Raw genomic sequence first — 24949 nt, forward strand, 5'->3', positions numbered from 1 at the left:
AATGACGGTGGAACAACTGGACATCCAGATGCAAAAAAAAATGAACTTTGATCTATACCTGTACCACATGCAAAAATTAAGTCAAAATGGATCATAGACCCAAAGATAAAAACTTGAAACTATAAAACTTCTTGAAGAAATCATAGGAGAAATTCCATGCTCTTGGGTTAGGTAAAGTGTTTTTTTAATATGTGACACCAAAAACATGATCCATAAATAAATAAATTGATAAGTTGGATTTCATCACAATTTAAAATTTCTGCTCTTTGGAAAACACTGTTAGCAGAATGAAAAAATAAGCCAGAGACTGGGATAAAGTATTTACAAAATATATAACTAAGAATAGACTTGAATACAGAATAAATAAGGAACTCTCAAAACTGAATAATAGAAAAACAAACACAACACAACAAAAACAACAGCAAAAATGAACAAAATGTTTGAACAGACACTTAACCAAAGAAGACATGCAGATGGCAAATAAGCACCTTCAGAGGTGCTTGACATCATTAGTCATTTGGAAAATGTAAATTAAAACTACAATAATATACCACTATGCATCTATTATTAGGGCTAAAATTTAAAAGACTGATCATACCAAATGTTGGTGAAGATGTGGAAAAAGGGGAAATCTCATAAACTGCTAGAGGGAATCTAAAAAAGTACAACCACTTTCAAAACAGTTTGGCAGTTTTCTTAAATAATTAAACACACATCTATCTATCATTCAATCACCATATTCCACTCCTATCTATTGACTCAACAGAAATGTAAGCATATGCCCATACAAAAATTTGTACAGGAATGTCCATAGCAACTTTATTTTTAATAACCAAAAATGGGAAACAACCCCAAATGTCCATCTACAGGTGAATATATAACTGTGGTGTATCAATACAATGAAATGTTCTTTAGTTATGAAAAGGAATGAACTATTGATACACACTACAACATGGATGAACTTGAAAATAATTATGCTGAGAGAAAGAAGCTAGACAAAAGAAAAAAAGAGTATACATCATAGTGCATTATTTCATTCATATAAATTTCTATAAAATTAACACTAATTTTAATTTGGTCAGTTAATTATTTATTAATCTGGTCAATCTACAACAAAGGAGGCAAGGATATACAATGGAGAAAAGACAGTCTCTTCAAAAAATGATACTGGGAAAACTGGACAGCTACATGTAAAAGAACAAAATTAGAACATTCTCTAACACTGTATACAAAAATAAACTCAAAATGGATTAAAGACCTAAATGTAAGACTATACTATAAAACTCCTAAAGGAAAACATAGGCAGAACACTCTTTGACATAAATTGCAGCAAGAATTTTTGGATCCATTTTCTAAAGTAAAGGAAATAAAAGCAAAAATAAGCAAATGGGACTTAACTAAACTTAAAAGCTTTTGCACAACAAAGGAAACCACTGACAGAATGAAAACAACCTATTTAATGCAAGAAAATATTTGCAAATGATACGACTGATAAGGGATTAATATTCAACATATATAAACAACTCACACAAATCAACATCAAAAAAACAAACAACTTGATTAAAAACTGGGCAGAGCTGAATAGACATTTTTCCAAAGAGGAAATGCAGATGGCCAAGAGACATATGAAAAGATGAGCAACATTGCTAATCACTAGGGAAAAGCAAATCAAAATCATAATGAAATATCACCTCACACCTGTCAGAATAGCTATCATCAAAAAGAACACAAATAACAAATGTTGGGAGAAAAAGGAACTCTCCTACACTGTTGATGGGAATGTGAATTGGTGCAGCCACTGTGGAAAAAGGTATGGAGGTTTCTCAAAAAACTAAAAATAGAACTACCATATGACTCAGCAATTCCACTCCTGGGTATATATCTGGAAAAACCAAAAACACTAATTTGAAAAAGATACATGCACCCCAATGTTCATAGCAGCATTATTTACAATTGCCAAGATATGGAATCAATGTAAGTGTCCACCAACAGATGAATGGATAAAGAACATGTGATATATATATATGAACACTACTCAGCCATAAAAAAAAAAATTTTGCCATTAGCAGCAATATGGGTGGACTTGGAGGGCATTATGCTAAGTGAAATAAGTCAGATAGAGAAAGACAAATACTGTATGATATTGCTTATATGTGGAATCTAAAAAATACAACAAACTAGTGAATATAACAAAAAAGAAGCAGACTCAGATATAGAGAACAAACTAGTGGCTACCAGTGGGGTGGGGGGAAGGGCAATATAGGGTGGGGGGAGGGGGAGGTGCAAACTGCTGAGTGTAAGACAGGCTCAAGGATGTATTGTAGAACATGGGGAATAGAACCAATATTTTGTAATAACTTTAAATGAAGTGTAACCTTTAAAAAATAAAAAGTACATTTTTAAAACGTAAAGTGACAGAGAGCTGATCGGTGGTTGCAAGGTCACAGGAGGTGAAGGAAGGCGATAGGGAAGGATTCTGACGTGGCACGAGGAAATTTTGGAATTCAGAAACAACGGATGTGTTCATTATTTTGATTGTGGTGATGGTTTCATAGGTGTATACATATGCAAAAATATTAAATTACCCATTTTAAATATGTGCAATTTACTATATGTCAATTATACCTCAACAAAGGTAATTTTAAAAGTGCCAAGGTCATGAAGATAACAAAAGACTGAAGAACTATCACAGTCTGGAAGAGAATAAGGAGACATGACAACTAAATGCAATGTGACATACTGAGCTGGATCCTGAAACACAACACAAAAAAGGACATCAGTGGAAAACCTGGTAATATTCACGTAAAGTCTATATTTAATTGATACTGTTGTACCAATGTCAATGTCCTAGTTTTGATAATTGTACTATGATTATGTAAGATGTTAACATTAAGGGAAACTGGGTGAAAATGTATGGGAACTCTATTTTTACAATATTTTTTTAAGCCTAAAATCATTTCAAAATAAGAATTTTTAAAAAAAAAATCTATAGATAATTTGCAATAGGACAAAGTTAAAGAACTATTGAAGTGGAAAATGTGGCTGAAGAGTTCTAGCACACAGCAGAGAAATAAAATAAAAGGTTTTTTTAATGAAAAACATTTGAATGACGAGAATAGATATAAAAGTACCAACATTTGTTTAGTAGTACTTTCAAAAGGAGAGACTAGAGAGATTGTAGGACAGGCAACAAATAAAGTAATAATGGCAAAAAATTTTCTCAGAACTTAACATCATGAGTCCTCAAATAGAAAAAAACAACAGATTGCCGAGCCAGAAACAAGTGTTTTTTTTTTTGTTTTTTTGTTTTTTTTTTAAATTTGCTCTCTCTCTCTATTTTTTTAATTAATTAATTTATTTATTCATGGCTGTGTTGGGTCTTCCTTTCTGTGCAAGGGCTTTCTCTAGTTGCGGCAAGTGGGGGCCACTCTTCATCGCGGTGTGCGGGCCTCTCATTATCGTGGCCTCTCTTGTTGTGGAGCACAGGCTCCAGATGCGCAGGCTCAGTAATTGTGGCTCACGGGCCTAGTTGCTCCACGGCATGTGGGATCTTCCCAGACCAGGGCTCGAACCTGTGTCCCCTGCATTGGCAAGCAGATTCTCAACCACTGCGCCACCAGGGAAGCCCCAAAACAAGTGTTTTAAAATCTATACTTTGAGTACCGGCACTGAAATTCTAGAATATCAAGGATAAATAGAAAATACTAAAAGCTACCAGAAACACAGATAATCTGAAATGGAAGGAAAATCAGATTTATACCCAACATCTCAAAAGTAACATAGGAGACTATTTTTTTTAATGGAGTGATATCTTTAAATATCTGAAGAGAGATAATTTTGAACATAAAATTCTATATCCAGAAAAACTATCATTCAACAGTAAGGAAAAAAATAAAAATATGATCACATATAAAAAGATCCTAATGTATACCAGCTGTAATGTTACACAAGTACATGTAAATGGTTTTCCTTAGAGTCATTAAGTGCACAGCCTGTTCAGTGTATGTGGTAACCCTGATCCAAGATCCTTGTTGAAAGAACTCTAAATTCAAGGGTAACCACTAGAAGACCAATATAATAAAATTATGGAACAAAGAAAACTTAATTGCTTCAAAAGAAGGAAAGAACAATATAATTTTTAAATGTGGTTAATAGAAAACAAAAATATCATGGAAGGGTTATGAGAATTACCCTCCCACGGAAAATAACAAGAAAACTGGACAAAATATATAAAACTACTCTTTTCAGACATTGGGAAACAGGCAGCATTGGCCTATGCTCCTTGGGAAGAGGGAAGCAAATAAGATAAGCCGTATGATTTTCTTGGCTTTCTGCCATGTGGCAGTTTCTAGGCAGCTCAAGGAGGGGACTATACACACCCCAGTATCTTCAGTACCTTAACAGAGTTAAGAGGACAGAGATTATAGTTCAGGGAGGTCAAGGTGACTAGAATTTACAGAGCAGAGTACCAGAGGCAAGGAAACTGTAAAGAGACAGTTCTAAAGATCTGCAAATAGTCCTCTGGAGCAGCGGTCCCCAACCTTTTTGGCACCAGGGACCAGGTATCATGGAAGACAATTTCTCCACAGATTGGGGGGAGGGGGAATTGTTCAGGCGGTAATGCAAGCAATGGGGAGCAGCAGATGCACCTTCACTGGCTCACCCGCCGCTCACTTCCTGCTGTGCGGCCTGGATCCTAACAGGCCCAGGGGTTAGGAACCCCTGCTCTGGAGCATTTGGCAGAATACCAATCTCCACATCCATGGGATAAAACTCCTTGAGGCTGGAAGTAGAAAAGCAGTGGGCTGAAGCATTCCCGGAATGGAGCTAGTTCAACAGTCAGAGCAGAGAAACTTCATGATATGAAGAGCATTTAGTAGGGACCTCAGAAAGATCAGACTTTATACTGGGGCTAAACTAGCACTATAGTAAAGATTCTTCTAAACCGACCTTAGCAAATCTAAAAGAACCAAAAAGAGCAAACAGCACTGCATAACTTCACTGCTTGCTGGAACAAAGTACAATGCTTGTTTAAAGGAAGACAACAAAATCAGGAGCTCAACAATGTAAATTTTAGTGTGTGGAATCCAATAAGAAAATAATCAGGCCCACAAAGAAGCATGAAAATGTCATTACATAGTCAGGAGAAAAATCCATAGATTAAAAATAGAAAAGGAACTGATGAATATGACACAATTATCAGACATTGAGTTATCTATTTTATTTTATTGTATTTTATTGTATTGTATTGTATTGTATTGTATTGTATTGTATTTATTTATTTATTTATTTATTTATTTATTTATTTAATTTTTTTGGCTGTGCTGCGCAGCTTGTGGGATATTAGTTCCCAAACCAGGGATTGAAGAACCCATGTCCCCTGCAGTGGAACTGCAAAGTCCTAACCACTGGACTGCCAGGGAATTCCCAGACATTGACTTTAAAACACCAATTATTAATATTACAAACATACTCAAAGATTTAAAGGAAAAATAAATATAATGAGAAGAATGAAAGATATAAAAATAACCCAAATGGAACTGTTGGAGATGGAAAATAAAACACAAAGGCAAAAAGATTAGTGAACAAAAATAGAGAAACTACCCAAAATAATGCACAAAGAGAAAAAAATTTTTTAATGAACAGAGCCTCAGTGACTAGTAGGACAATATCAAGCAGACCAATATACAAATAACTATAGTCTTAGTAGGAGGGGATGTGAAGCAATTCAAAGGCAGAGAAAATATTTGAAGAACTATTAGATGAATATTTTTCAAATTTGATAAAAATTATAAACACAAAAATCCAAGAAGCTCAACAAACATCAAACAAAATAAACATGAAGAAAACCACACCAAACAATATCATATTAGTATTATTGAAAAACAGTGATAAAGAGAAAATCTGAAATGAAACAAGAAAAAAGGACATATTACATACAAAGTTACAAAGATAAGAATTTTAACAAACTTCTTGCCAGAAACTACAAAGTTAGAAAACAGTGAAGTGACATATTTAAAGTATATATGTAAAAAACAAAAATGTCAATCTAGAATTCTATACCTAGCAAAAATATATTTCAAAAATGAAGGCAAAATAGACTTTTCAGACAAATAAGAGCTTAGAAAATACATCACCAGCACACTTGCACTAGAAGGAAATCTGTTCCTCAAATGGGAAGAAAATGATACCTAATAAAAATTTGTAACTAAACAAAGGAGTAATCAGCATCAGAAATAGTAAATGTGGGGGTAAAAATGAAAGACAATTTTCTTGATTTTTTCATTTCTTTAAAAGATCATTGACTGCTTACTTATAGTAACAATGATACAGGAACTATTACCTCCATTTTATAGATGAGGAAACTGAAGCACACAGTGATTAAATAATTTTCCTAAGGTCATACAAGGTGGTAGAGCCTGCATTTGAATCCAGACAATCTGCACATTTGGCCTCTACATTAAACAGTAAATAAAATATCAAATATATATATATATATACAATGAAATATTATAGACTACATGAAATAAACATGATCTTCATGTATTAATATGGACGAATATCAAATTCATATTGTTGAGTAAAATTAGCAAGTTATAGAAGTTATCATACAGTATGATACCATTTATGATAAAAACACATGCAAACACACAAAAACAATATTGTGAATTTCACAAGGGCATACACATTTATAAAAAATGTTTTTAAAAATCTGAAAAAGATCCATTCCAAATTGAAAGTGCTGATCAAAGGGGATCTTAGTTTTATCTATAATGTCTTAAATTTTTAAAAAGGAGAATGTACTCATGTAATACTTATGTAATCAAAATATTTTTAAAATGTAAGTAGGGCACACACATAGAAGGAAAAGGTTATATATCAATAGAGAGAACAGAACAGAAGAAAAAGATTAGTATCCATAACAAAGTATTAGCTTGGTAATAGCCGCACAAAGGGGATGGTCTATTTTAAGTACACATAATCATGTGCAGATAATGAAAATATTTTGTATGTGTCCCTTAGGAGGAGCATCATAGAAGAGACTACCATTCTTACAAATAAACTTGAACCGTAGAACAGATAACAGTAACTAGCATTTATATATCATTCTACAGATTAGTATGAGTTTGTGAATATATGTAAAACTCCCTGAGGCTGGAGATACAGGTCATTAGCAAGTCTACTTTTTATTGATAACAGAATGTGTTAGAGGATAATATTTTTCTATATTAACATACACTGTTTTTCTCCCTCCGAATTCTCTTTTACCCTATAACCCTCTGCCATTCAGGCAATAAGACTTTACCATAAGACATTAAGAAAACATTGCATACCATTTGCATTAAGAAAACAAACAAACAAACAAAAATGTCAAGTTTCTAGACTTCTAAGTGAAAGCTTTTAAGAACTAAAGGCCTAAATTTTACATCATGAACAACAGATTCAGAAGAATGCATAATCAGTCAGAATTCGTTTTTTTGCCCCAGGAAAGATAAGAGGTTTGAGGGATGAAGCAGAAAAGAGTTGAAGTGACAGACATTAGACTTCGGTTGTTTCTCTGATAGAGAGCCCTATTCCTCACCCTCCACCTCTACCAACCCTGGGCTGAGTCTTGGGGGAGGAAGAGGAAATAACAGAAGCTTCAGATAGGTTAGGGGGTGAAATATCAGAGGAAACTGTGTCTCAGTCCTTGTGTGGAGCCCAGAGAAGCAACATGTCTTTCAGAGTTGCCTCAACATAGCACAGAGTAACTAAGGCTGGCAAAGCATGGGAAAATCACAGTAGTTGCTGAGAGACAGGAGAGCTGGACTCCAGAGATAATTGGGTCAATATGAGAAAAACATGACCATGATTGCAATGCACTGATGATCAAAGAGCAGATGGGAACAAGGATGTATCAAAGAATCTTACTAAGATGCCACTCTCTTGACTGTTATTTATATAATATATCAGTTAGCTCTTGCTGGAAAAATGCTGCATAACAAACTATCCCAAAACTCAGTGGTTTAAAATAATAACCATTGAGTTAGCTTATGTGTTTGCAGGTCAGCTGGGAACTTGCTGATCTAGGCTGGTGTGACTGGGGGTAAATTCTGCTTAATATGTCTCTCACACTTTTCCTGGGGCTGGTGGGCTAGTTCAGGCTTTTCCTTCTCATGGTGACAGTGAAGACTCAAGAGTGAGTAAACCCAACTCTACATACATGTTTCAAGCCTTTGATCACATCACGCTTGCTAATATCCCACTGACTAAAGCGAGTCCCACAGTCAAGGGCAACACAAAGTTACATGACAAGGGAAAGATGAAGAATGAGGGCCACCAATTCTGTCTCTATCACGTTCAATCTTAGATGAAACCCCTGGAAGAGGGGAAAGAAAAACAATGATTTGATTGCAAGAAGATAAAAATTAGTAATTAAAAATAATATCACATTGCTTGCACATCTAGGATTTTGAGTTGAAATTCATATCTGTGACAGTTAGAAATATTACAATTGGGAGATATACAAAATGCAAAGGAAATCCATCGTCTCATTCTGACATCAGAATCACATCACTAGTAAGGTGTATGTGATCTGTGCTATAAAAGATGAGGTTAAGTGAAAGCACAAAATTATAAAAATTAGTTTTTGAAATGGCAGAGATTTCTGTCGCTGCATTGACTGTGTAGAGGGGAACGATTCTCTTCAAGAGACCAGAAACTTGTAAACAATAGGAGTCCACAGCAGTTTTTGTTGTTATCTTTCTGTTTTTTCATTGCTCAGAAGGAAACGATGAGAGGAACACTGCTTGCATGAGATACTTACCGTAGGTCAGAAACTGTGCAAAAGGAAGACTATGTGTGGAGGTCTGGAATAGATAATTTGTTCCCAAATAAAAAGCAGAGAGAAGACATAGTGGAAGCAAAGAGAAACCAGTAAAGCTGGAAAAAGAGAAAAGTCACAGGGGGACACATTTAACCCTAATTTCTGTGGTTTTTCTGATGAAGATGTGGTGCTAATAGTTTCAGAGTTAATCAGAGAGCCATGTATCTTAAACCTCAGCTCTAAGCCAGATGAAAACAGACATCCCACTTAAGTGGTGTTTTAGTGGCACAAAGGCTGAAAGGAAAAAAAAAAAAAAGATTTGCATAGTAATGACTCTATCTTTGCCCTAAAGCTCCACAGTACTTTCAGAGCCCCTAACAACCACCAAATCAGGAATTCAAACCACACCCTGGGAAGGCTGGGCTTCCTTTTGTTAAAAAGAAAAACCGAGGATCTCTGAGGTCAGTTACCCAGGCAGTGAAAATCAAAAGTCCTGACTCCCTTCTAACCACTGGAATATTTGCCATGTGGACCCACACTCACCTATGACACTGCCGCAAGTACCGTGACGAAGATCCATGTCTTTCTCTGGGTACTATTTCTACAGAAAGCTTCTGATGTCTCTTCCCTGACATTTTACAAAATAGAGAAAAAGGAGAGGAAAAGTATGCCCTAGAAAAAGCCAAGTGTGAAGAAAAATCGGATTGTTGGCATCCCATTTAGTAGAAGGTTCTACTTATATCCTCAACCCACGTAAGGTTTATTGTTGAACCAACACCATAAAGAGAAGACAGTTTCAGCTTCTATAAACGACTACACCATAAGCAAAAGCATTGATTTAATGGATAAATATAATAGCGATAATTATTAAACTCCTACTACGGGCCAAGCACAGTAGTAAGATCTTTACATGTAAAACTCATATGGTCCTGACAATAATTTTATAAAGTTGATACTTTTATTATCACCATTTTATACATGGGAAAGCTGAGGAACAAATTGGTTATATAAATTCCCCAAGGTGAACCTGATAAGAAAGCAGAAAGCCAAGATTCAATCTTAGTAGTCTGATTCCAGGGTCCATAAGCTTAAGCACTATGTATACTGACTCTTAGAGAAGAAATTAGAAATAACACCTCTCTTACAATAAATTTTCCCATATATATAGAATTGATAAACAACTAGGTCTTACTGTATAGCACAGGGAAGTATATTCAATATCCTGTGATAAACCATAATGGAAAAGAATATGAAAAAGAATGTATGTGTATATACACATATATGTATAACTGAATCACTTTGCTGTACAGCAGAAATTAACACAACCTTGTAAATCAACTATACTTCAATAAAAGAAATTAAAAATAAACTTTTCCAGAGAATAAAGAACATTTTTCAACTCATTTTATGAGATCAGAATAACCTTTACTCAAAACCTGACAACGATATAACAAAAAAAAAAAAAAGAAAATTACAAGCCAATCTCTCTTGGGAAGATAGAAGCAAAACACAGTATAAAATATTAGCAAATTGACTTCAGAGAATTCTTATAAATAGATAAGAAAAAGACAATCTGATAGAAAAATGGGATTTCACAAAAAATATCCAAATGGTAAATAAACAATTTTTAAGTGTTCAATGTCATTAGTCATCAGGGAAAGGCAAATTAAAGCCAAAGCATGTCCACCTGAATTACTAAAATTAAAAAGACTGACAATATCAGGAGTTGGTGAGGATGCAAAATAAGAACTCTCATGCACCACTGAAGGGGACACAAATTGGTACAATCACTTTGAAGAAGAGTCTAGAAGTATCTGCCAAAAGTGAATGTACACATACTCTGTGGCTCAGAAATTCCACTCTTAGCTTTATACTCAATAGAAATTCCTATATGTACAGCAAAAAGACGCAAATAAAAATATACATAATACCTTTTTCATGAGTCAAAAACTGGAAACAAACTACATATCTATTGACAGGGGAATGGATAAATAAACTGTGTTATATTTATGCCAAGGAGTGCTAAGCAGCAATGAAAATGAACTACTGCTGTTCACAATAGCTTGAAAGAATCTCACAAATTATAATGTTGACCAAAAGAAGCCAGACACAAAAGTGCACCTGTGATTCCATTCAGGTATTTTTTTTTTTTTAAGGTGTTTTCGCAGATTAGCTAACTGAAATGCTACATTTTATTTATTTATTTATTTATTTATTTATTTATTTACTTACTTACTTACTTATTTATTTATTTATTTATTTATGGCTGTGTTGGGTCTTCGTTTCTGTGCGAGGGCTTTCTCCAGTTGCGGCAAGCGGGGGCCACTCTTCATCGCGATGCGCGGGCCTCTCACTATCGCGGCCTCTCTTGTTGCGGAGCACAGGCTCCAGACGCGCAGGCTCAGTAAATGTGGTTCACGGGACCAGTTGCTCCGCGGCATGTGGGATCTTCCCAGACCAGGGCTCGAGCCCGTGTCCCCCGCATTGGCAGGCAGATTCTCAACCACTGCGCCACCAGGGAAGCCCCCAGGTATTGTTTTAAAATAGGCAAAACAGGGACTTCCCTGGTGGCGCAGTGGTTAAGAATCCGCCTGCCAATGCAAGGGACACGGGCTCGAGTCCTGTTCTGGGAAGATCCCACATGCCGTGGAGCAACTAAGCCCGTGCGCCACAACTACTGAAGCCCACGCGCCTAGAGCCCATACTCTGCGACAAGAGAAGCCACCGCAATGAGAAGACCATGCACCTCAATGAAGAGTAGCCCCCGCTCGCCGCAACCAGAGAAAGCCCACACACAGCAACAAAGACCCGGGGCAGCCAAAAATAAAATACATAAATAAATAAATTTATTTAAAAAAAATTAGGCAAAACAAATCTATGGTGTTAGAAGTCAGAACAGTGCTTATCTCTGCCAAGAGGTTGTAGTGATCAGGAGGAGAAGGAGGGTGCTAGGGATGCTGTATTTCTTGACCTGGTCACTGGGTACGTGAGAGTGTTCATTCGATGTTTCAAGTGTAGTTTGAGAAGTAGCATCTTGGTGAGAAAGATGGGGTGATCAAATTCATGCTATACATTCAGCGTAAGTGGTTCAACCAGATGAGAGAGACATTATGCAGATTCAACTTCAAAATCAACTAAACATTCATTGCTTCATTTATTGCTAAGTCCTGAGAGTAAAAAGATGAAAAGAGAAACTTCCTATCAGCAAATTGTTCACAATCTAACTGAAAGAGAAGTATAAAAATAATCTATTTCGAAACAAAGTATGCTATCATGGAACTGTACCAATTGTTTTGAGAGTTTTGAGAAGCCAGGGAAGGTGCCCAGAAGGTGGCAACACTGAAAACTTATAAGGGCTTTGCAGGTGAAAATGCTGGATTGGGGGTGGGGGTAGTAGAAGGAGCGGGGTCAGGGAGAGGTATTTGGCTCAGAATTGACAGCATTTGCAAAAGAGAACACAGAGAGACAAATACAATTCAAATATGTGAAATCACTGGAACATTAGGTCGTGAGGCATGGCTAGAGTTTAAAATGCCAGACAGAGAAAAGTGGGAGGTGAGCCTGGGCAGGTAAGTCTTTTATTCCATCTTGGATGTTTATCCTGCAGGACATGGGAGCTACTGAAGAATTTTTATTTAATCCAATGTGAAGGGTAGGTGGGAGGAAGATATGACCAGAGAGTGGAAGATTAGAGAGGAGGTTTTGCAAACATTCAGACATATGTGTCAGGTTTTACCACAGTAATAAACAATCCAAAATCTCAGTGGCTTACAAAAACAAATATTCATTTCCTCCAAAACTTTGGTGTCTTATAACCACAAACATTTATTTTTTACTCATTGGGTCTGTGGGTCAACTGTGGGTTGATTTTAACTCAGCTGGGCTTGGTTGCAGGCTCCAGGTGGATTCGCATGTGCTCCGTGGGTCTTTCATTTCAGGACCCAGGATGAAGGAGCAACGGCTTCTCTACACCACGCTCTCCTATGGACGGATGGCAGGAGTACAGACTGGTGGGCAGAAACATGCAACGTCTCCTGAAGCCTCTGCTCAGAGCTAGCACACTCTCCCTTCTGCCCACATTACACTAGCCAAAGTTGCATGGCCAAGCTCAGTGTCTATAGGGCACAGTAGGATTTCTCCACTCATAGGGTGAGGAAGGGGAGAGTAAATATTCGCCAAATTTATTAACTCAATCCACCATACCAGGCTAAAGATTATGAACACCCAAACTAAGGTAGACAGAGTAGTAATGGACAAGAGGGGATCAGGAAAGCTGGAACCATAGCCAGAGTCTGATGTCACAGCTAGTTGGGCTGGGTGGAGATGGACTGCCACGTGGGGACACTAGGAAACTAAGCCAGAAGCTTTAACTCAGGGAAGAGCTGGATAGAGCTGGGTAGTCAATCGAGAACTATTCACTGATTTGAAAACATTCGGCCAAGATTAGAAATTCAAGGACACATCTCTGAAAGGGAATTAATGAAAGAGAGGAATTGAAATGAGGGGGAGGGTGCACGGTCAGTGACAATATGGAGCTGATCTCAGGTCTGTGGCAGTGAGCTTCCTGGGGGCTCTCAAAAGACAGCCCCAGAACAGAGAGAGAAGGATAGAATTGAAGCAGGAGGAAAGGGACAGGATAGAATTTAGGATCCCTCCCGGTTTTCTAGTCTAAGAAACTGGGTAGTTACTGGTGTCACCTGCTGGATTCTGGAACACAAAAGGAGAGAGAGTTTCAGAGAGAAGATGGTAAGTTCAATTTGGTTTGGTTTTTAGACTGGAGCCATCTAGGTGGACATGCCTAGTAGAGAATTGAATATCAAGCTATCGAGGCACCTCCCTTTTGTCTTCTACATTGTTTTCGCATCCCCAAATGCTCCATCTCTCCTCTCTTACCTAGCTTAAGTCTTAAATTTTCATGATCGTTTACATTTCCATGTTGTCTTTTTTCTCTGAGCTGCTTGCATTTAGAATCAGCGTGCCTCTGGGAGTTTGGGATTGACATGTACGCACTGCTATATTTAAAATAGATAACCAGGGAATTCTCTGGTGGTCCAGTGGTTAGAACTCTGGGCCCTCACTGCAGAGAGACTGGATTCAAACCTTGGTTGGGGAACTAAGATTCCACAAGCTGCGAGGTGCGTCCAAAAAAATAAAAGCCAGAAGCAAGTTAGGGGTCTCCACCTTGTGGCTGCAGCAATATTCTATAAAGCTCCCAAATAAGAAGGACTAGTTAACACTATCTGAACAATTAGAGATGTCCTCAGCTACTCACAGCTCCCATTCACATGAGCAATTTCTCTAAACTGGAAAGTATGTTTCTTGATTATCTTTGCACTTAGAGACTTAATAGGTGTTCAACAAAGGCCCTATAAATGTTTACCTAAAAAATAATAAAATAAAATAGATAACCAACAAGGACCTACTGTATAGCACGGGGAACTCCGCTAAATATTCTGCAATAACCTAAATGGGAAAAGAATTTGAAAAAGAATAGATACATGTATATGCATAACTGAATCACTTTGCTATACACCTGAAACTAACACAACATTGTTAATCAACTCTGCTTCAATATAAAATAAAACATTTAAAAAAAAAAAAGAATCAGTGTGTCTCATTTAATGCTGATCATTTGTGTTATACCCCCCCCAACACATTGATCTTGCGCCATACACTAAACTATACACTGCATGAGGATAAGAACCTTACATGTCTTTAATGTCTCCTGTGGAACTTAGCATAGTTATAGGCAAAAACCTAAATTTTAAAAAATTTAAATGATTTTTTAAAAAAGTAAAAATGCATTGGATGACTAACCACCTCAGTGAAGAATAATAATTAACAACTATTGTCCTAAGTCATGAAGTGGCATCACTGTAAAGATCATTTTAAAAGGTATCTCTATTTATTTGGAGACTGCCTCATTAATTTTCTTTCAAATAGCACATTTTTAAACTGTTTCAACATTTAAGATAATTCTTCTTTTTTTAACATCTTTATTGGAGTATAATTGCTTTACCATGTTGTGTTAGTTTCTGCTGTATAACAAAGTGAATCAGCTATATGTATACATATGTCCCCATATCTCCTCCCTCTTGCGTCTCCCTCCCACCCTCCCTATCCCACCCCTCCAGGTGGTCACAAAGCACCGAGTGGATCTCCCTGTGCTATGCAGCTGCTTCCCACCAGCCATCCATTTTACATTTGGTAGTGTATATATGTCAATGCCACTCTCTCACTTTGTCCCAGCTTACCCTTCTCCCTCCCCGTGTCCTCAAGTGCATTCTCTATGTCTGCATCTTTATTCTTGTCCTGCCCCTAGGTTCATCGGAACCATTTTTTTTGTTTGTTTAGATTTCATATATATATGTTAGCATAATGGTATTTGTTTTTCTCTTTCTGATTTACTTCACTCTGTATGACAGACTCTAATCCACCTCACTACAAATAACTCAATTTCGTTTCTTTTTATGGCTGAGTAATAGTCCATTGTATATATGTGCCACATATTCTTTATCCATTCATCTGTCGATGGACATTTAGGTTGGTTCCATGTCCTAGCTATTGTAAATAGTGCTGCAATGAACACTGTGGTACATGGCTCTTTTTGAGATAATTCTTATTTTTTAAGCACTTATCTCCTGGGGTACATTACCATGACTATATATTTGTTCAATAAACATTGTTAAAACTTTAAGCTAGATGTATGTCAAGTGGCAGTGGTTTAAAAATTAGGCCATAATAATCAAGAGTGTAAAGAGTTCACAGTTTAGATGGTCAATTATTTCACGGTTTCTTTGCAAGAAGATACCAATCAAAAAAAAAAAAAAAGAAGAATACATGTTACAAATGTAAAAAAACCCAGCAGAAACGCTATTTTCCAATGACATGATTATGATTCTTTACATAAAGTCACTGTTCAGTTTATAAGAAGACAAGCAAAAGGGCAGTGTGATAAGCTCAGACTAACACCATTTTTTGTTTTGGAGGCAAGAATGGAAAACAGGTCTCTGACTTCCAGACCAGGGCTCTAAGACCAACTAAGTATAAACTCCGAACTAGCTGCTGGATCCCAGTAGGGCAAGGATAAAAGATAGAGTTGGGGCAGCTAAAATTAAAGGGAATGTTTTTAAATCTTTTAGTTCCTTTTTTAAAGGTAGGCTATGAAAAACTTCATTTTGTGAGGTATTCAATGGGGACCTGGAAAACTACTCTTAGCATTTTAACATAAATTAAAAATCATTTAAGCAGACCTCTATTCAGCTCTTGCCAACTACACATTTATTTTTCTGGTCAAGGAGGCTTTGCTGTTGTAAATGAAGGGGAAATGAAGGCATTAGAGCTTAGGTATATCAGTTAAAAAAAAAAAGTGAATGTAGATGCTGGATTAACTTTGCTCGTAGTCGCGATTCCATTTATCTGGGCAAGGAATTGGCCCCACCCCGACCCCACACACACTACTCTTGAAAACATTCTCTGAAAACTTAGGTGACTGTGTAGAATCTGGACTTGCTGCAGGTGTTTCTTAAAAGCTCGTTAGCCCTCCGGAGAACTAGGAAAATAAAACAGCTCCAGACCTAATGAGAGCTCAGTAAGCAAGGCGGTCAGTTGGAAGAGCTAAGCTGGGAGGGAGCTGTTTCCACTGCACCTGTATTAAGAGATGGGTGACCTCCAAGGAGCCTGGAAGCTTAGTTCCATTTTGGATAAGCAACCTCAAGAGTGGGGGAATGGGCAATGGGGAAATGAAGGATAAAACATTACTTGCTAATTCTAAACATATGTAGTCTGCACATTGGTGAACTGAGGTTGGCAGAGGGTAAAACAAAATCTCCCTGAACTGCTTTCCTCAGTGACAGCTCGACTTGTTGATTTTTCCACTGGCACCCATTTTCCTAGTTCGGGAACAACAGAGGCCAGTCATAGCTCATGTCTGAATATAACACTTGACATCCATGTTTTCATAGAGAGAAGATCATCTTCTGCGAACCTGCAAAACATCCGTCTCACTCAGGCAGAGACAGGAGAAATTTATATACCCACAGGCTCGTGGATTCAAAGTCACCACAGACTGTACCTCTCCCTTTCCTTCTTGGCTTCCTACATTTCCCAAAGCACAACCAGTAGCTGAATAGAATATGGCACAATAAGTTTATTCTCCACCCATTTTCCTTTCTTAATAGAATATGGCAGAAGAAAAACCCTGTGACTGTCAAGTCAACAGCTAACTCAGTTGAAGATGGCCCCAAAATGGAGTCAAAATCAATCAGGAGTCTCTTCCATCAGAAGGAGGAAGGGGAACTGGGGAGGGATGTCGCCAGTTAATTGTCATGGACCTTGAGAATAACACACACCGGGAAGTTGCATGTACTGCAGGAACTGAGAAGACAGAGTACATCCTATCATGACTAATATATCCAAAAAGCTTCTTTTTCACCATGTTTAAGCTAGGACTGGCTAGAAAGCAAATTTGTGACTATTTTATTAACTTTCTTATGGTTCAACTACTTCCTACAGCAAAGTCTTATTCATGAAAAATAAGCTTGAAGGAAATAAGTTCATTTACTTATCCCCACACTTCTATTGATCTTGCCCCAGTAAGTTGTGAAGAATGCAACTCACTAATTGTAGCCCCATTTAAAATATTATAAACTTTGTCCTCTTTGAAGGTACAGTGCTGAGATATTCTTCAATTTGAGCAGTCTACAAACTCCTTAAAGTGTACCATCCATATTCATCTTGATATTTAGCACAATACCTACTAGAGTGTTACTGGATGTATTTCAATTGGTCAACAAATATTTATTGGGCATACAAGTCTAAAATACATTATCAGTGGGAATTCCCTGGCGGTCCAGTGGTTAGTACCGCACGCTTTCACTGCTGAGGGCCCGGGTTCAATCCCTGGTCAGGGAACTAAGATCCCCCAAGCCAAGCAGTGTGGCCAAAATAAAAATAAAAATAAAATAAAATAAAATACTTTATTAGTATTACATGAGATATAAAGGTGACTAAGAAATGATCCCTATTCCCAAGATCTTTGTACTGTAGAAGAAGGTGATTAGTGATGTACAAATATTACAATAATGTCAGGTGAAGTAAGAGGAGTATCATGAGAAAAGTACAAAACGTGAAGGAATTTTAAAGAAGGAAGGAATCATCTCCTTCTGGAGGTATACTTAAAGCCTAACTAGAGGAAATGATGTTTGAGACAGCCCTGACAGATCAACAGGATTTCAACAGGCAAAACTTTAAGCTGTGTACCTAGTTCTTCACTTTGCCTGAAGGAGAGCTAGAGAGGGGTATGGATTCTTCAGCCATTCATAGGCAAAAGAATATGGTTTGGCCAGATGGTCATGGATGGAAAAGGAACAAAATTAGAGAATTTGTTATGAAAAGATCTGGAGAAAAGGCCTATGGGCAGACTCCTCAAAATGGCAGAGAATGGAACAATATCTGTCTTCCACTGAATGTTCACCAAACATTCAATGGGAACCTACAGAGGAGAAGCCTACCTAGTCAGGGGGATGAAACCTGTTCTGTGAATTTCAGTCAGGCTCTTTCCCTGGCTACCCTAGGGCTTGACTGGTCCCAATAGCAGAGGTGGAAGTGATGCTTGGCTCAGCAATGTGGACTTTCTCACCAGGGGAGATGCAGAAACTGCTACTGCTGAATGCCTGCTTGCCTCAAGGAAACATCAGAAAACTTTTCTGTAATGCATATATATGTATATATACACATGTATATCAGAATATGTATATATTCTCAGAGTGATCTGAAAATATTGCATCAATCAAAGATGTATGAAAAATAATATGAAATTATTTTAGAAATAATTGGAAATTTAAGATGTAACGATTCATTTAAATAATATATAGACTGAATAGGAGTATGGACATAGAGAAACATCAAATATTTTAGCTGGAAGATTGAAATGAAAGTTTATCCCAAAACACAGTGCTATAGCACTGTACTATACGCGAGCAGAAAAAAATGGAGACATGGAAAATAGATGTAGGAGTTCTAACACTTGTCAAATAGGAATTCCAGAAGAAAGAAAGAATGGAAATAATTAAGTTATTAAAAATAAAAGAAGAAAATTACCCAAAGTAATGAAATCATAGATTTTAAAGTTTTAGAAGTAATGAAGAAAAAAAATACCTAAATACATTCTGGTGAAATTTCAGAACTCCAAGCGTAAAGAACAAATCCTAAAAGTGTCCAGAGTAGAATAAGGAGTTGCTCACAAAGAAATAAGAATCAGATTGGTATCCATTTTCTCATCACCAACACTGGATGCTGGAAGCCAATGGCAGGAAATCAGAAAGAAAAAGAAAAAAATGCATAGTAAATATAATAGAAAAAATAAATCCAAACATATCATTAATCATTATATAAAAACACAGCAAAACTCAGAGTGAAGAGACAGGAGGCAGGAATCAGCTATATGATGATTATAATAGATATTTGTAAAATAATATGACACAGAAAATTTTACTGCAAAGAACTAGAAAGATAAATACTAGAAAAATAATTCTGTATAGTATTAATATCAGAAAAAACAGGAAGAAGATAAAAATAATTAAGAAGAACATTTATATTGATGTTGGCATAAATTACATTGATACATTTGCAGAATCTACCAATTATGCAAATAGTGTACAGATCAAAACCTATATTTTGGAGTAGGGGGAAGATCCTGAGACTAAATGAACTAAGTACCAACTCAAGAAGCTAGAGAGAGAAAGATGGGGGGTGGGAGTGTGGGGGAAGAACAAATAATTGAATAACTAAAAAATAAATTAATATATATGAAAGTAATAAACAAAAATAAGTAGATGACTAATCAAATGAAAAGCTAGTTCCAGAGCAATTAAATAAACAGACTTTGTCAAATGTGATAATGATAAAAGAAGGAAGACATATAATTAACCTTAGGATTGAGAAAGAAAGATGTGGGAAAAGATATTAATTATAAGCAAATCAAATAAAAATTTATACCAAACAAATTTGAAAATTAGTTGAAATCAATTATTCTGTAGGAAAAACTGAGTAACCAAAATTGACTCATAAAGGAACTAAAACCCTGAAAAGACTATAAAAGAAATTTAAGAGGAAATAAAAACCCTAAAAAGGGCACAATGCCCAGACAATCTTCTGGGCACATTGTATTAAACCTGCAAAGAACAGATAATTCCTGTATTATTTACACTGTTAAAGAACATAAAAAGAGATGGAAAGTTTTCAGTTCATTCTACAAATATAGTATAACACTGAATCATAAGCAGATAAAAATAGAGGGGAAAAAACCACCCACAAACAAAACAAGAAATCCAAAGACAAATAGAGGCAAAAATGCCAAATAAAATACTAGGAAATTTAACTCAACACTACATTAAGAGAATTACGTCATGGATTAGTAGTCTTTTTCACAGAAATGTTAGGATAGTTTAACATTTGCCTGTCTTTTACTGTAATTCACTACACTAAGAACTTAAAAGAGAAAACTTGTATCATTCTCTCAGTACATATGAAAAGACATTTGCTAAAATTATCAATTATTCCTGATAAGAAAAGTTTTCTTACACAACTTGATAGAAGATACTACCAGAAACTTACATGATGCCTTAGATGAATCGTAAAGAGCATTCCCACTAAAGTGAAGGGTTCCGCCACTCTTGTAACTCTTCAGTAGAAACTATTCTACTGCAAGCCTGAAAATCAAGAAACAGGAAGACATATGATCTAGGAAACAGACGATTCAACGCAGGAGAAAGGCAAAGGAGAGCCCCAGAAATACGGTGAAAAAAAAAAATCTACGCTGACAGATGTGCAGCAGATCTAGAGAGTAAAGGTAGGAGGTTGAATGGCTACAGGAAGGATAATTCCAAGAAAAAGAAAAGAAGAAACTGATAGAACAGTATTAGAATGTTTTGAGAAGAGATGGAGACTTCAGGCAGAGTTTTCATGTGCATTAGTAATAGGAATCTAGAAAATTAAGCAAAGAAAAAAAATAGTTAACTATTAACTCTGGGGAGGGAGAGTTATTTAAGAAAAATAGTTGAATTATAGTACACGATATGACTCAGCTGCAAATAATATACATCATCACAATAATGTAAAATGTAAACTCTGAATATTGATTTAGCCAAAATTGTGATATAACCTGTTTGGGAGAATGGGGTGAGGGGAGGGATTGTTCATATATGAAAGCTAATTCCTTATCTTCCATAATAGGAAGTCAGTAGATTATACCTAAAATTAAAAAAAATAGTAGCATAAGCATGTTATTTAGAAATATTTATATTTAGAAATATAAATGTGAAAACCAGAAGAAGCTCTAAGAATTGGTAGTGGTGCCACTGAGGTGTGGCAGCAGTGGAGAGGGACGTGGGCAGGATTGCAGGGTTTTGTTGTAAGTCTTCTAAAATTCATTCACTTATTTAAATATATTACTTTGATTAAAAATTAACGTTAAATTCAGATTTTGAAAAAGGAAGAATGACAATACCCAGTAAGGATGTGGAGAGATGTATATTGTGTACACTCTGTCAGTGTATACTCTGACACTACAGGGAGAGAATACAGTACAGTAAATTATTATGAGCTTTCTAGAGAGCATCTTGGCAGTAAATATCAAAATTTTGAATGCTCCTATGACTTAGCCCAACAGTTCCTCCTCCTGCAAATGATTTTGAGGAAAACAACAGGGCAAATATGCAAAGATTTACATGAAAGGATGTTCACAGCATCATTCTTTAAAATATTGGGACACCCTCACTATTCATGTACATTAATAAGGGAATGATTAAGTAGATTATGTTCGTCCATACAATGGAACACCTGCAGGCTTTTAAAATAATAGTATAAAGCAGTAGTTTTCAAATCATGATTTTGGGAGTCTGCATTAGTTTCCCAGGGCTGCCACAGCAAAGTACCAGAAACCAGGTGACTTAGAACAACAGAAATATATTGTCTCACAGTTCTATAGACTAGAAATCTTAGATAAAGGTGTCCGCAGGGTTAGTTCCTTCTGAGGGCTGGGAGGGAGAATCTCTTCCATGCTTCTCTCCTGGCTTCTTGTGTTGCTGGCAATCTTTGGTGTTCCTTGGCTTGTAGATGCATCACCCTGATCTCTGCCTTCATCTCCACATGGTGTCCTCTGTGTATGCGTGTGTGTCTCTCTGTCTCTGTGTTCAAATTTTCCTTTTTTATAAGGACACTTGTCATATTGGATTAGAACCTATCCTAATGACCTCATCTCAACTTACTCATCTGCAAAGTTTATTTTCAAATAAGGTCACATTCACAGGTGCTGGGGGTTAGGACTTCAGCATCTTTGGGGGCAATACAATTTAACCTACGACAGAGTCTTAGAGTTTCTGAGGAGTGCCTCAAAAACCACTATAGAGGAACTGTTGTTCCTGAGATGGTGAATACTGGAATTCTCTTGCCCACTTCAACTAGAAACCTTCCATTTTTTATAAATTAGTATTCTGAGCATTCCTATGAGGGAAGGGTCCACGACTTTAAAATATTTAAAAGCCACCAAAATAAAACTATATTTATTTATGTCCCCAATATATTGCTATTTGAGGAAAGCAGTTTTCAAGCATGTGAACCTGTTCCCAGTTCTGTAAAATTACAAAAATCCCTATTTATATTTATATCTACAATGCTTATAATATTTAGATTTACATAATTTTTGATATAACATACCCCAAAATATTCACAGTGCCAACAGGCTACAATTTTATGTGTCCTTTATATTTGTCTTCATACTTTCCTGTATGTCTTTTTTTTTTTTACAATGACATATCTTTGGAATAATAAAAGACTATTTTTTCAAGAGAGAAAGAGGTCACTTAACGACATTTGGTAAATACATGTTGGTAAACTGATTGATACAGTTTTATTCACCTAGCTTGGCTTACAAGAATTTCAAACCAAGATAATTTGGATGGCTATTCAGTTCTCTCCAAAAGATCAATCCTTGCCATTCAAACCCAGTTGAAAAAAAATTGAGTCTGTAAACCCAAGTGTCTATCGATAGATGAATAGATTAAAAAAAATGGCATTTATATATATATATATATATATATATATATATATATATATATATATATATACACACACAATGAAGTATTGTTCAGCCTTTAAAAAGAAGGAAATTCTGACACATGTTACAACATGGATGAGGCTTGAAGACATTATGCTAAGTGAAATAAGCCAGTCAAAAAAGGGACAAATACTGTATGATCTCACTCATCTAAGGTACTTAGAGCTCAAATTCATAGAGACAGAAAGCAGAATGGTGGTTGCCAGGGGCTGAGGAGAGGGATGAATGGGAAGTTATTGTTTAATGGGTACAGAGCTTCAGTTTTGCAAGATGAAAAATAGCTCTGGAGATGGATGGGGGTGATTGTTGCACAACCATGTGAATGTACTTAATACCACTGAACTGTACTCTTAAAAATGGTAAAATGGAAAATTTTATGCTATGTATATTTTGCCACAATTTTTAAAATAAACAATAAAAAAAAACTACATATAAAAGAAGTTGAATCTTTAAACACTTCAAGGTAGTGTGTACCTATCTGACATTCATTTTAAATTTCTTAAGCTCATTTATTTGTTATTTTTAATTAATGAATTATTATAATCATAATCAACATTTTCATCATGACTATCATCATCAGACAGGTCTAGGACACCAGTTGCATGCCTTACTCTAAAGATGGTTTTTCATTTTATCATACAAGCAGCAGACATATTTTTTGGTGAAAACACTAGAAGAGCACTGAGAAAGTCCTTATTTGGAATCCTTAGACGGACTCACCTAAACCCAGCATTCCCTCCCTTCCCCCACCCAGCACCCTCCACCTCCCAGCCAGAAGAAGACTGAAAGAGAGAGATAATCAGAAAAACCACCCAAGAAAAGAAGAAGGGACAATCAGTTACATATTCAGCAAGGCAGCGAACAAGAAAACGCAAATCTGTTCCAGTTCTCCAGTTTCACCTTAAAGGCATAGAACTGTAGATGCTTTTGAAGAGCTCTTCAAAGCCTAAATTCACAGCCTCTCCACGCGGGAGGTTACTAGCATCTGAAGAAAAACAACCACTACCAGAAAAGCTCCTCTTTGTTTTCATTCTTTGCAGTCCTTCAGGAAACTCTTGATAATGTGAAATGTTATTACTGCAAATGTTGGCCCAGGCAAGTTTACTCTAGAGTCTGACTATCACTGACTGTTCACAAAATAAAATCATTTTTAAAGCTTGCGAGGAGAGCCAAGTGCAAACCACAAATCAGAAAACCACCAAGGCGGGCTGGCCTCGCTGCCAGAGTTTAATGTGATCTAATGGGAGGACAACAAGATGTGAGAATTTGATTTTACGATGCTTCATGTAACATTTGGCAATACAAAGGGGTTGGGCCCAACTTCCCCATCCTTAAGCAAACATTTGAAGTAATGTTTTACTTTCTCATCAGTTTTAATTCTGTCAACCAGGGCGTAGAGATTCCGCCTGCCCTACTCATTTTAAAAGTGCCGTCTACTTTGGGTGGCTGTAGATTTGCTTAATATCAATTCATATAAAATGAAGATGGGCAGGTGGGGAAGGGGCCAGGAAAACAGGATGAAGCTATTTAGTGGCAGTGTATCAACTGGAGAGCAGCTCTCTTCTGCATTTGTGATTTATTCCACGGGTGGGAGGGCAGGGGATAGGGCTTATTGAAGAACATTTTTTCACAAGCAAAAACTAACCCCAGTGAGAGACAGTCAGATCTGGACTGGATCAAGTTGCCCAGTCTCACACCAAATGGGATTGGAACTCATGTGTAGCTCTATTTCCCATCACTCAATTAAAAAAAGAAAGAGAGAGAAAGAAAAGCAAAAAAGAAATAAAATGGTAGCAACAATGAAACTCTTTGCACATGGCAAATTAACAACTGATGGATCTATGGAATAAGGAGGGTCAGTCACGAAATCCCATATAAGGCATATAAACGATGAAAAATAAATGAAAGTCACATTTCATGCTGCTCTTATTTCTGTTGCCAGGACAATAGAATGAGAATCAGATCTCATTCCCTGTTCTTAAGAATAATGCATTCCTAACAATGCCAAACTCTTACTTACATTGTCA

This window comes from Balaenoptera musculus, chromosome 5 (genome assembly GCF_009873245.2).
Source record: "Balaenoptera musculus isolate JJ_BM4_2016_0621 chromosome 5, mBalMus1.pri.v3, whole genome shotgun sequence".
Classification (NCBI taxonomy): Eukaryota; Metazoa; Chordata; class Mammalia; order Artiodactyla; family Balaenopteridae; genus Balaenoptera; species Balaenoptera musculus.